Here is a 14827-nt window from a genome sequence, read left to right on the forward strand (position 1 = left end):
ATACCTTCCAATTAGTAACTTCGCTCCTTAAGTTTTATATTCCAGAATATCTACTAGCCTGTGCAGCAGAAAAGCAGTCCCTAAGGGTTTGTGTGTTGACCCCTCTCTGAGAAGCTTCCTACAATGCACGGCACAGCATTGCTTCGGTAACCTCAGGCAAGATTGCAACTATTAGTAACAGCCTCTGTCTTATAGCATCACCTTCATCTTTATCAGTACCATCAATAACATCTTCATTCAAAAAACAAAGGAGCTGAGCTCAACAGATGGCTCTCAGCTAATCGTGTTGGCTGCTTTTCCAGAGAGCTCAACATGGTCAGCAGGTAGCTCCAACTCCAAGGATCTGATACTCTGTACTCTATTCTGGCCTCAGTGGTTATCTGTACATACATCACACACACATACACACACACACACACACACACACACACACACACACACACACCCTGGGTGGGGAGAGAGAGGGAGAGAGAAGAGAGAGAGAGAGAGAAAGAGGACTAATAAAATAATTTTCAAAAGGAATTACAGATTTCCCCTGCTCTTCCTGGATAGTAGCTCATAGTTATATTCTAGGAATCAGCTCTTGTTCAGCCATGTTGTCAACACAGTCAGAAGGAGAGTGGCACAGCTCTGGGCAGAAGAGGTTTGCTAACAATGAACAACTAGGCTTCCCTTCCCTTCTTTACCTCCTTCCCATCCTACCTTCCTTGTTCCTTCTTCTTCTTTTTTAAAAGATTTATTTATATATTTTATCTGTTCTGTCTACATGTATCCCTGCCCACCAGAAAAGGGCATTAGATCCCATCACAGATAGTCGTGAGCCACCATGTGGCTGCTGGGACTTGAACTCAGGACCTCTGGAAGAGCAGCCAGTGCTCTAACCTCTGAGCCATCTCTCCAGTCCCCATCCTTGTTCCCCCTCAATGCCTTCAAAACAATGCATGGTTTACTGGCTTGCCAAATGCTTTTCTTCATTCCAGCCACTTGTCCTTGGGTCACTGACCTTTCAAGTGGGGAGCAAGCAACTTGGGTTCGTCATTAATCCTCTTCTTTACACACAGGTGAAAAGAAAACAGAATCGGGTGCATGATTCCCTGGAGTCACAGAACCACGCAATGCCAAGGCTGGGAGCAGAGAGGCCACAGCTGGTTTCATACATTGCTGTAGTCATCGTCCTCAGTCTCATTACATCGTTTCTATGGAAACTAAGGCATTCTGACAGCCAAGGATGTTGTTGAGATGGTAGAGCACTTGCCCAGCATGCACCAGGCCCTGAACACCATCTGCAGCACTGTCTACCCTGGGAGAGGTAGAGCTTACCTCTAATCCCAGAACTCTGGTGGTGGAAGCAGGAGTGTCAGAAGTTCGAGGTCATCCTTAGCTACACAATGAACTCTAGTCAAGCCTCGGATGGGTGTAAATGAATCCCTGCCTCCCTAAATAAAAAGCAAATAAACTAAACAGATAAAACATTCTGTGCTGGCAATTGTGATGCACACTTGCAACCTCAGCACTCAAGAGGCTGAGGAAGGGGCATCTTGTAGTTGAAGCTAGGCATACCCAGAGAGTTCAGGACAAGGGCCGGGGATGTAGCCAGAGTTAAAGTGCATGCTAGTGAGTGGGAGACCCTGGGTTCTATCCCAAGTGAGGCAGAGAAAGAGAAAAAAGTATAGAATAGAATACATTCTTAGAGCTAATATGGTAGAAAAATGGAAAGTAAGTGCTTCAGAGAATAATTGTTTTGTGAGTTTCTTGTTTGTATCATAAAAGCTAAGTTTAATTAGAAGATTATCCTCGGTTGGAAAGTAACATTTGTTAAGAGGACATTTCTGTTGTAAAAAGTGTTTTAAGACTTTTTCCTGCTTCCAAAATGCACTGCATCATTCTTCCCAAAAAATAAGGGATATATTTTGGCATGGTTATATTAATCAGGTATGTGCTTTGCTGAAGTTTGTTTTTTCTTTTCCTTTTCGATTTTAAACAGGTTTAAACTGTATGAATGAACATTCGGTGGACTTATGGCCAACCGTCAGTTCTCTTTAAACTCAAAATAAGGAAAAAAAACTTGTCTATAAAGAATTGTACACCAGAGGCTGATATGCATGTATTATTTATGATCCACCACAGCATAACACTATCAATAATGTAATGATCCCATGTGCTGTTTAAAATACCTACCCCTGTTAGAACTTCTGGTGTTTGCTGGCCGTTCCTCAGTAGTAGTTCACCTCTACCATGCCCAGCATTTCCACCACATGCAGGAAAAAGAGCATTGGCAATTCTAGTATCCAAACATATGCTAATTTGGGGAATAGAAGAAACCTTAAATTGCTAATCATAGGAGTAGCTCAAATTGTCCCTATCGTACTATCCTTTATCCACTAAATCTTAAGACAAAGGGAGAGCCTGAGGAAAAAGCCTGGAATAGAACGTAGTAACTGCATTGACAAGAAAGGTAAACATTGGTGATAATCTTCAGCACCTCTGAGGACTTCCCCTGTGCCAGCCACTAGAGTAGGCCTTTCTGTTAATGCCCCAGCCACACTGTGAGGAAAGACTGCATTTTGGAAGTGAGGACAGTGACAATCCAGGAGGTCAAATAACTTTTCCCAAACTCCATCATAACTGGTAAGTGGCTGAGCTAGAATTCCAACCTGGATCCATCTGGATCTAGGCAAATACTTGCAAGCCCCTGGAAAGGCTTTTAGACCCATGAATACTTTATGAATGGAATGCGCTTTAGAGTCCTTTCTGAACTGGGTCATGGTCAGGACCACTTCCATTTTCCTTCCCCTTGGATCCTCTCCTGTGCACAGAGCTGGGGAAGTCAGGGCTGATGAGAAAATGGAGCTGGATCCTGCACCCAATGCCAGGCAAGAAAGCCCACTTAGGTGTGCCTGGTCCAAGAGAGGTGGACTCCTAACTCTGAGAGAGCAGTGGGTACAAGCACAGCAGAGTCTGTGGTTTTCTCCTTGCACAGCTGGGGATGGAAGCCTAGGGAGCACTCTCCCACTGAGCCACATCCAGCTTTGGGCATGTTTGTTAGCCCTGCCATGGCCCTACTCAGCAACATCCAGTAAAAGACATACCCTGGTAAAAATGATTTCCAAGACATGATCCTGGGAATTCTAGACTTCTCTTCCAGCCTCTTGACTTCACCATTTATAGAACAATTATCTGGGGTCTTCAACATAGAAAGAAATGTGCTCCAACTGTAAATCTCCTGATGCAGAAACAATTTCAGCTCTGGTAACCACAGCCCTAGAACCCAGAACTCAGTAAAATACAGTATATTCCACGGCAGGAGCCCTAGCTTTGTGATTGGAAATGAGAAGGCAGTACCAAGTCCTGTTGACTTCCTAGGGCACTATAATAAATCACTGCAAATTGAGTGGGCTAACACCACAGAATGTTGTTCTTTCACAGCTCTGGGGACAAAAGCACAAACAAAATGCAGGTGTTGGCAAACCTAGGCTCTCCTGCAGGCTGCTACAGAGAACTATCCCTAGTCTCTTCCAGCTCTTGATGACCCCAGGAGTGCCTTGGCTTACAGCTTCCTAATTCAGATCTCTGCATCTGTAGCTACAGGGCTTTGTCTGTGCCCCTGCCCCTTTCTCCTCTGTTTCTTCCCAGGAAGGTGGCGATTGGGTTTAGAGTCCTGTCCTCAGACATGCTGCTCCTGCAGATCTGGGGTCTGACTCAGGCTACTGTATTTTTAAAACTCTGTGGTCGCTCCGGATGCCCATGGCCAGCTCTGTCCACCTGAGGAGAATCCTCTTCCAGAAAGCTGGAGGAAGGATTGCACATGGCTTATTCCCAGCATGGCTTTGTGATATTATAGACTTGGACATTTCTGGGACAGATGTGTCTCTGCAAATTTGTATATCCTAAACAAAACTGAGAGAGAGATGAAGTTTCTCTGTGGGTTCTGTGTTTCCTATGAAACAGCCCAGGAAGCACTGGGCTAAATTGTATAGTGTTCTTGGTGTAGTGACAAGTGATAAAATGCAGTCACAGAAGATGCATGTTTGTTTTTCAAGCACCCATTGAAATATGCAAAAATTGAGTTTTTATTAGGACAAAAAAGTTTTTAACAAACAATAAAGTCTCTAAACCACAAAAAGCATTCACTCTCCATCCTCAGTCAAATCAAAGCTCAAGTTCAGAGTCCTCCCAACTTGCCTTCCTGGAGGTATCACAGTGCCTCACTGGTCCTCTATTTTTTGAGGGAGTGGGAGATAAATCTAATAATGCACAGGGATTCAATGTTCAGGCCTCACTAGAGTGTGCATACAACTGAAGAGAATTTTAATCATAGGGTCCTAATTGCACCACGTCTAATCCCAAAGTAGTGCAGAATGTGGCCTTATTCCCATGAGTCTGTCAGTGCCCCAGGTTTCTCTGCCCATTAATGAGCATGGCTACCTTCCCAAGGCCAAAGCTATACCCTCCATCCCATGACAGCTGGAGAGGACTAAGTATGAGGTGAGAATGGCTATGTAGGTAGGGGACAGAAGGAAGAAAATGGTGCAGTGCTTTGGAAGGACAAAAACAGAAAGAGAGTCCATCCACTTAGAGTTCTATTCCCAGCAAAACTGTCCTTCATGAGCAAAAGCAGAGTAATCATTTCCAGACAGAGGAAAGCAGAAAATCCACCATCTACAGCAAACCTGTGCTACAACTAGTGGTGAACAGAGTCAGCCAGCCTCGCCAATAGACAAGGTCCAGGCTAGTGAGAACATCACTCAAAAACAAGGTGGATGGAACCTGAAGACTAACAGATACCAGAGGTTGGGTTGTCTTCTGGCTTTACATATATAAATGTGCACATATATACATGCATTCTCTTTCTGACTGCCTATCTATTTGTGTGTTTGTCTCCCTTCCATCACCTAGTTTTAAATCTGGGCTTGGGAGACAAATCTTATTTTCTCATAGAAGGTAATAGTTTGGAAATGCTCACAGAATATTCCACGCACAATGGTATGTCCTTATTGTAGACAAATTGCTAAACGGTCTTACTAATAAAGAACTCAGAGCCAGAAATTGGGGTTAAAGCCTGAGAGAGAACAGAGGACTAGGAAAAGCCACAGCTAACCTCACCTCACCAACTCTGCAGCTTCCAAAGCGAGCTACTTCTTGTCTACCCACACCTATATGCCTTTCTGTTCTGTTCTCTCATTTGCTCTCTTAGCCTATCTATATCACTTCCTCTTCCTGCCCAGCTCTGTCACTTCCTGTCTGTCTGTACAGACCTCCAGACCTCTATGGTTGGTGCTAGGATTAAAGGCATGTGTCACCATGTCTGGCTCTGTTCCCAAGTGTGGCCTTGAACTCACAGAGATCCAGACAGACCCCTGCCTCCCAAATGATAGGAATTAAGGCATGTGCTACCGTTGCCTGACTTCTTTGTTTACTTACAATGGCTTGCTTTTTCCTCTGGCCTCCAGGCAACTTTTATTTATTAGAGCACAAATAAAACATCACCACATCTTATTGCTGTGTTTGGTTCTTCGTGAACTTAACAGAAGGTAGAGTTATGTGGAAAGAGGAATCCTAAGTGAGACAATGCCTGAATAAATGTGGGTACAACCGATGATAATTTTAGATCACTTTTTAAATTAATGATGTGGTAAGGAGAGCACAGCCCACTGTGTGCCTGGTCCTGGGGTGTTTAAGAAAGCAACATGAGCAAGCCATGGCTAGCAAGCCAATAAGCAGCACTCCTCCATGGCCTCTGCTCCAGTTCCTGCCTTGGGTCTCTGTCCTGACTTCCCTGGATGATGGACTACAAGCTGCAAGATGAAATAAACCCTTTTTTCCCAAGTTGCATTTTGGTCACTGTGTTTTGTCACAGCAATAGAAACTCTAACCAACACGGTATTATTCCTAGTACCCCAGAACTGAGGCAGGTCATTCTCAAACCTAGGATAAAACTGAGTTACATACTGAGATCCTGTGATAACACAAACAGGATACTTTGTTACTTCTACTTGCTAATTTTTTTTAGGGTTTTCATCTGTAAATGATTTGGTTTTTAGTTCTCCTTTTCTGTGATATCTTTTTCTGATTATTGTACTATAGGAATACTAATATTATAGTAAGTTTGGGAGAGATTTTGTCTTTTGGAAGATTTTGTTAAATATTGGTTCATAATTTTTAAATGATTGCCGAGCTATCTGATCCTGGTCTTTCATTTATTGGAAGTTTTTTAATTTCAATCTCTCTGCCACCTTCCTTCATCTTCTCCCTCCCTTGTTGCATTTTATTCTGTTCTAAAGATGGGGTTTTGCTTGTTGCTCAGCATGACCTCAGACACTTGGGCTCAAGCTTCCCCCTGCCTCAGCCTCCTGAGAAGCTAGAGGTAAATAAAAGCCACACTACTCCATCTCTTTACTTCCTATGGGGTGATTTAATCTTTCTAGGAAATTTCCACTTCATATGATTTATCTAACTTTAACAAACATATGTCTGAATATTCCTTCTCAATCATTCTCACTTCTGTAAGAGCAGCACGGACTCCCGTCCTCTTGCATTCCTGGTTTAGATAGTCTCATTCTTTTCTCTATTTTCTTACCTTTTCCTTTTATTCATTGTCAATCTAGTTAAATGTTTGTCAGTTTGGATTTGATGTTTTCAAAACACCAGCTTTTGGCTTCACAGTTTCCCCTTTGGATTTTAGCTCTGTTTTGTAACCATCTCTAGTCTAATCCTGTTTCATTTCATTTCTCTGCCCGTTTGGGGTTTCCCATGTTCTGAAGTAGAGGAGTAAGTTCTTAGTTTGAGACCCGTTTTCCAATCTGTGTGCTACAGCCCCACATTCCCTCTGAGTGGCTTTCACTGTACCCATAGGACTTTATAAGTCACGACTGTGTTCTACTACAAAGTATGTTTATTTCCCCTGTCATTTTTTTCTTTGCCTCATCAGTTGTACAAGAATGTGTGTTTAATTTCCACATTTTCATGAATTTTCCATTTTCTGTTAGTGATTTCAAGTTTCATTCCATTGTGGGCAGAGAGTAGAGATTGTACAATGTCCACCCCACCAAATCTACCCCATCCCTTTCCTAGCCTCTGCCATGGTCTAACCTGGAGAGTGTTCCATCCACTCTTGGAAGAAGTGTGTTCTACTGCTTAGGCCTAAAATGTCCTATGGACACCTGCAGAATCTGGCTGATTTACTGTGCTGTTCTGGGGGAATCTTTGCCTTTCTGCCTCGTTGTTCCAGATGTTGCTGAAGGTGAGGCATTGGCCTCTCCAGCTGTTTCTGTTGCTTCTGCTCTGTTTACTGTGTGCACTTTTCAGTTTGTGAGGCTCTGGCATTTGATACATACATGTTTATAGCTGCTATATGTCCCTGGTGCTCAGGCTGCTTCATAGCTCTTAAGTGTTTACTTATGTTTAGCACCATTTTTTTTACTTAAATTTTTTATGTAATGTTTTATTTAAATGTTACTGTAGACAGTCTTAGCTACTTTTTATTTTAAAAATCTTTTTTATTAAACTAAACCTATCTGCATCGTTGTAACCAGAGTGTTTCCTATAGAGAGCAAGTAGGTGAATTCATGTTTGGTTTTGTTTGTTTGTTTTTTGTTTTTTGTTTTGGAGCTAAGGACCAAACCCAGGGCATTTCTCTTGCTAGGCAAGCACACTGCCACTGAGCTAAATCCCCAACCCCGAATTCAGTTTTTAAATCTTGTTCCGCCACATCTTCCTTCAGCTGGATTATTTGTGTCATCCACACTCAGTGCGGCCATTGATACACTTGGATTCATGTTGGTCTTTTTCACTTTGGGTCTTCTCTATGTCTTCACCCTGTTTGCTCCTCTGTGTCTCCAGCACTGTGCTGTTCTGTGTTACGTGTGCTTTTCCACTGTGAAACTTTAATGGCTTTAACATGTGGCCTTGTGAGGACATTCCAGATCCTGACCACCGCCTCCATCTTCAAGGCACATAGCTCTATACAGGGCATAGCAAACACCCTGTTACATCTCAGACTGGCACTCCTGTCTCAGGCACCACGTCCTCTGCGGGAAGTCAGCTTGTCAGTCATGCACTTGACAATGGAGCTGCTCTTTCTGCTGCAAGTGCAGGACAGGTGCTGGGCTTTCAGGGAGTTAAGTCCTTAGGAGGTGGTTGATGAAGGTACTTGGATCTGAGGAATGAGACAAATTGATATTCTTAATAAAGGTCACTCAGGAGATAATGGAACTGTAAGTTTACAAGAAAAACCACAGTGTGTTGTTTCCCATTTGAAACTGTAAAAGTCATGGAAAGCTTTGAAGATAGAATCCTGAAAACACAATTAAAATACAATATTCCCTGCCTCAAATAAAAATTTCTTTTGCCTTGACAGCCTTCTCAAGGAAGAAAACCATCAGGTGCAAAAAGTGCAGATTAAAACATTGCAAACACACATCCTGAGGTAGGAGGGAAGGGAGATGGCTGGCATTGCCCTGGAGGGCTCCTGTGGGTACTTGACCCCAGTGAGATGAGACAAATAGTGCCAACCTGCTCTCTCACACACAGAGGAGACAGAGCTTGAGGCTCCTAGGGACCTGTCTTCAGAAGGGACTGTGGCCCCCAGTCTCTCCAGCCTTCCTTCTGGCCATGTGATTTCTTACTCACGTGCATGAGCACTGATGTGTTATGCCTCTTAGCACCTTTGTCGGAGCTTAGACAATGTTAGGTATTACCTTTGAGTCCTCCCTACCATGAACTAAATAAATTTGCTTTTTTATATAGTCAGGGTGTCTCAGGTATTTTATTAATAGTGATACCCTGTGGTGGTCTCTGTGACCTCCAATGCCAGCAGAGCGATGACCCCCGTGGGAGGCAAGGAAGCAATTCAGCTCATCACAACTCAGTAGCTGGTGTTGATTCAAACTTTGGGAGTCTGACCTCGAGTCATTTATTTTAGTCATATTTATTAGCACAATCTGTTGAAAATTTATTCTGATGATAATTGACTCAGTCCTGTGTTTGCAACAAAGATTGATAAATGTCTTTGAGGATCACAGTAAGCTGAATATAGATCATACACGACTACATGGAAACAACAAATTCTGTAATGATAGGTTATAAATATTGATGTAGAACAACAAATTTACAATAAGGGTCTGGGGGTCTAGTGCTAGAAAAGTTTCTGGCCACACAGATAGAACAAAAGTCACCAGACTAGTAAACAAGACCACTCCCAGCCTTCTGGGTGCCTAACAGTTATACATTCCTTCCTTCAAGGAGCAACCCAGTGTGTTTATCATTCCAGGTTCCCCTACTGCTTATCTATGAACACAAAGACTCCATGCTTCCTACAATGCCCAACTCACTAATGAGGTCACCTTCAGAATTCAGAATTAGGGCTTAGAAATTCCACTCCCCAGCAGGACTCAAATGAAAGGAGAACCATCTTTTTATTTTATTTAATTAACTATTTTTCTCTCATATATTACATCCTGACCCAGTCCCCTCCCTATGTCCCCTCTCCCCCAGATCCACTCCTCCTCCTTTCTCTTCAAAAAAGGGCAGGCCTCCCAGGGATATCAACCAAACATGGAATATCAAGTTATAGTAAACCTAGGCATATCCTTTCATATTAAGGCTGGATGAGGCAACCCAACAGGAGGAAAAGGGTCCCCAAAGCAGGTAAAAGTGTCAGAGACAGCTGACAACATGACAGAGACATGCCTACTACCCCGTTCCCACTGGTAGCAGTACCATAGGAATCTCAAGCTACACAACTGTAATATATACGCAGAGCACATAGGTCAGACCCATACAGGCTCCCTGATTGTCGGTTCAGTAAAAAGAAAACATCTGAGAGGCAGTGGTCATCATTCTGAAACTTATTTCTCCAGCAATGGTGTAGGTGTTTGAGACTGATCTCTTATCTAGGAACAAGTTACGGAGATAACAATACATTCTAAGACGGTGAGGCTACCAAGGCAAAGAGAACCAAGTTGAACAACTATACAAGACCTGGCTTCCTGGGGGAAGAAATCCACTAAGCTAATCCAGTTTACACTGCCTGACCTTGGTGGGCTAGCCTACCACGCCTACATCTTTTGTGTGAAGAGGCATTTTAAATGCCAGGGAGCTAGAAGGCAGGATTATGGTAGCTTTCTAGCTAAACATTAAATCAGATCATTTCAAGGCCTTGAGGCTTAAAGTCATGTTTACATAACAATGGCCCAATTGCAAAAATGGAAAGGTCAGGCTGCTTTGTTTATCAGAGCCTTATAGCCACATCCCCAAAACTCACTTGCAAACCCCATTTGTATTCTGCAAGGCATCAAGAGAGCTTGTAGGAAATTTAACCAAAGGATTTGGATCTCCAATTAAAATGGGTTGCAAGTTTCAACTTAGTATGAGGTATATAGGAGAAAGGAAATTTAATAGTGAATACCTCAGGTCATATGAGATGCCTAAAAGCGAATCAAGAAGAATACACGGAAAGGCATGTTTTCTTATAGTTTTTTGTCTGCTACAAAAATGTCATGTTTAAGAATAGTGGGGATTAGACCCAGAAAGACAAACATTGAATATGCTCTTCTGCATTGGAGACTCGTAGCTCCAAATTTTCGGATGTCAGGACATAATCTGGAGTAACTGCAAAAACCAGACAGAGCAGGTTGCAGATAAATCCTTGTTTTCTTGGGCTTCTTTTAGCAGGGTATTTTAAAAAACTTTTTATTAATTTTTTGTGGATTTCACATCATGCATCCCAATCCCATTCCTTTCCCTGTCCCTTCATATCTGCTATTTGCCCTTGCAACCCCCCCCCCACAAATAAAATAAAATAAAAATTAAAAGAAAAGAAAATCTCATGTGGAGGCTGTAGTGTGATACAGTGAGTCACACAGCATATCCTTTTAGTCCATACATCTTTTTTTCTTTTCTTTTCTTTTCTTTTCTTTTCTTTTCTTTTCTTTTCTTTTCTTTTCTTTTCTTTTCTCTTCTCTTCTCTTCTCTTCTCTTTTCTTTTCTTTTCTTTTCTTTTCTTTTCTTTTCTTTTCTTTTCAGAGAATTAGATAGGAGCAACCAGGATGTTGTCAGGTCTTGGTTACACGGAAATGCTAATCAGCATATCATGCAAGCTCCGATCATCATTTTCTATCTGCCATCTGAGAGGAGGAACAGGTAAGGATTAACCTCCTGACCATAGTTCATACATCTTTACTTGCAAGTGTTCACAGCAAAGAGTCTTTGGTCTGGTTCGAGGATTCTGGTTTCTGCTTCACTATCAATACTGAGCCCTCATTGGGACTCCTCTTGGATATCCTGTTGTTGTCCTGTGTCATGGAGATCCTGCAGCTTTGGATCTGCTGGACTGGCCCCTTCACATGCTCCAGCAGATCATAAATGGGGTGGATGTTGGGGTGGGTCAACTCATAGTCCTGGTTCTGTGCCTGGGTGGTTGTTGGGTTGGTTATCCTACCAGCTCTCCCTCATCCTCATCACCAGGGTGGGCTCTCCAGCACTGCCCCAGCAGCTAGCTCACACTATGTAGCAAGTAACAAGGGCCAGGGCTGGTTCTCCTGCTCTTCTGCCCTCAGGGCTGGCTCATCCACACCCCAGCCAATAGGGTCAGCTCTACTGTGCTGCCTAGGTGGGGTACAGGGCCTGCTTTCCTAAGTGTTGCAGTTAGTGAGGGGCAGGGTCAGTTCTCCAGCCTGCCACTGGTGATGAGGGGTGAGGAGGGCAGGGGTGAGGGGTGAGGTGAACACCACATGGTTGATGAGGGGGGTAGGGTCAGCTCTCCTACTCTTACCCACACCCCTGCCAACAAGGTCAGCTCCATTGTGCTTAGCAGGTATTTTATCACAGCAATACAAAGAGTACCTAAGATACTGGGAATTTATCAGATGGAACACTCAATATTGCTTTGTTTTAGGAAGAATTTGTTGTGCTCTGGAATTCATCTGGAGTGTATCTTGGGTATTGGTTACTTTTTTGTTGCTGTGGTTAAAAACTAAATGCATCCATACAGCTAGGGAAACCATAAATTAAATGAAGAAGAAATCTACAGAGTGGGTAAGAATCTTATCCAGATATACATTTGACAGAGGATTAATATTCAGAATATATAAAGAACTCCCAAAACAAAAAGAAAAGAAAACAAACAAACGAACAACAACAACAACAACAACAAAACAAGCAGCAAATGACCCAAATAAAAAAATGGGTCAGGGTCATAAAAACAGACATGTTGATCAATGGTACTGAACTGAAGACCCAGTCATAAGTATATATGTCCACATACCTGTAGACAACTGATTTTTGACAAAGAAGCCAAAAATACACACCAGAAAAAAAAAGACAGCATCTTCAACAAATAGTGCTGGTCAAACTGGATGGTTGCATGTGGAGGAATCCAAGCAGATCCACACCTATCACCCTGTACAAAACTCAATTCCAAATGGACCAAAATTTTAACACAAAACCGGATACCCTGAATATGATAGGAGAAGAAGTGGGGAATAGTCTTGAATTCATTGGCAGAAGAAAAGATTTTCTGAACAGAAAATCCATAGCACAGGCACTAAGATCAACAACTAATAAACGGGGCCTCATGAAGCTAAAAAGCTTCCATATGGAAAAGGATACCATAATTTGCACAAAATGGAAAACTGCAGACTGGGAAAAGATTTTTTTTTTTTAACTAACTACACATCCAATAGAGGACTACTATCTAAAAAGTAAGCGAAGAACTAAAAAAGCTGGATATCAAGAAAATAAATATCACAATTAAAAAATGGGGTGCAGAATTAAACAGAGAATTCTCAGAAGATGAAACACAAATGGCTGAGAAACACTTAAAGAAACGTCCAACATCTTTAACCATCAGGGAAATAAAAATAAAAACCATTTTGGAATTTTATCTTATACCAGTAAGAATTTCCATGATCAATAAAACAAATGATAGCTTATGCGGATGAGGATATGAGGTAAGAGAAAAAATCTCATCCATTTCTGGAGGGAGTGAAAACTTATACAGCCACCATGGAGTCAGTGTGCTAGTTCCTCAGGAAGCGTGAGATAGATATACCTCAAGATTCAGCTATATCACCTTTGGGCATAAACTCAAAGGGCTCTGCATCCTACCACAGAGACACTTGCTCAATCCATGTTCATTGCTGTCCTATTCCTCATAGCCAGAAATTGAAAATAGCCTAACTGTCCATAAACAGATGAATAGATAATGAAAATGTGGCACTTTTACACTATTAAAAAAATGAGATCATGAAACTTGCAGGTAAATATATGGACTTAGAAACAATCATCCTGAGTAAGGTAACCAAGACTAGAAGAGACAATATAGTATATATTCTCTTATATGTACATGATAGTTTTTAAGTCTTAGATAGGCATGTTACAATCCACATGACCACAGAGGTTATATGTAGAATAAGGGACTAGGGAAGGGGAAAGGATCTCCCTAGGAACAGGAAATAGAATATATAGTTATGGAGAGATGAGGTCGGGTGTGTGGGAGGAGTATGAGCAGAATGGGAGGATTAAATGGAGAAGAGGATGGAATTGAGCTAAGGGAGGGAATTTAGGGAGAAACAAAAAACACTAAGGGCCATTTGAGGGGTCATATGGGAATGTACTAGAGTAGAAGCTTCTTAAAATATGTAAAAATGAAGGAAATCTAAATGGAGCCATCAAATATTAAGAGAGACAATGCTCCAACCAGACCAGCTACCTTACGCTCCTTCTACCAAGTGAAACTTCCAGTGCCAGAAATAGGTTATATTTAATTGAATTATTGGCCAAAAGGATCCTATGGAAACCCCAAACCATCCAGGCTATTGCCAAGGCTATTGGTTGCTCTCTACAAACTAATGGTAAGCCTGTATTGCTGAAGACAACACTTAGACAACTCACGAACATAGAGAAGCTGAGGTGGTGCCTAACTAGAGCTTTCACCCCTACTGACTAGTGTTCATGGTACCAGGAGATTCTCTGCATTCTACCAGAGGAGAAAGGTAAGCACTAAGGTAGCTACAACTTTTCAGTCTACAGTGGTGTCATATATACGCTGATGCAATAGCGGCACAGAGCTTGTGGGAGTAACCAACCATCATCTGATAGGAATCAAGACCCACTGCACGAGATGAAAATCCCATGCTTGATGCTGCTTAAGTGGCCAAGAACCAGTGGGACTAGATAGGCCGTGGGCCTAGAGGAAAACCAAGTACTAATGTCCTTCTAAAGGAACATAGCAGCAAAATGACACCTAATGACATTCTGCTCTACCAGTGTCTTCCTCAGCCACCGCCAGGAGATGGGAACCAACACAGAGACCCACAACTGGACAATTTGCTGAGAGTGAGAGACCTTGGAACACTCAGTTCTAAGTGGGATGTCTCCATCAAGTCCCTGCCCTCAGGTCTCAGGAGTGTGAGAGCCAGTGGGGAGAGAAGACACTAAGGAAAAAGTGTCTTCCTGACACAACAGGACTGACACACACATGAACTCACAGAGACAGTGGCAGCGTGCACAGGGCCCACACAGGTCCTCCCAGTGCTGGCAGGAGGAGGTGGACACGAGCCCCCATCCCTAACCCAGGAGCTATCTGCAACTGACAACTGCTTGCAAGTGAAAACTGAATTTTCTCCAATGCAGTAATCAGTAGCAGTCTGACGGGACACGAGGCCCACTCACTAGGAGGGAATCATGCCTGGGACTAGAAGCCAACTCCCTGAGGGTAGTGAGGTCACAGGTCTTAGAAGAGAGCCTGTGATCACCATTCTACTAGACGGGAACACTTCCTAACTGCATTTTAAAACTTATCCTTACACCTGCAGATGCGTGCAGCTCT

The 14827-nt window shown here is 42.6% G+C and overlaps 1 protein-coding gene and 1 non-coding gene across 7 annotated transcripts in view; both read right to left on the reverse strand.

The window, feature by feature from the left end:
• The window catches only part of Chrna6 (cholinergic receptor nicotinic alpha 6 subunit), a 52159-nt gene that overhangs the window by 15520 nt on the left and 21812 nt on the right, over positions 1-14827 (reverse strand). The window lies entirely within an intron of this gene.
• Positions 11026-11161, reverse strand: LOC131894784 (U8 small nucleolar RNA). Its single transcript, XR_009375016.1, has one exon. It is a non-coding gene; the product is annotated as a U8 small nucleolar RNA (small nucleolar RNA).

Source organism: Peromyscus eremicus, chromosome 17 (assembly GCF_949786415.1).
Source record: "Peromyscus eremicus chromosome 17, PerEre_H2_v1, whole genome shotgun sequence".
NCBI classification, from domain to species: Eukaryota; Metazoa; Chordata; class Mammalia; order Rodentia; family Cricetidae; genus Peromyscus; species Peromyscus eremicus.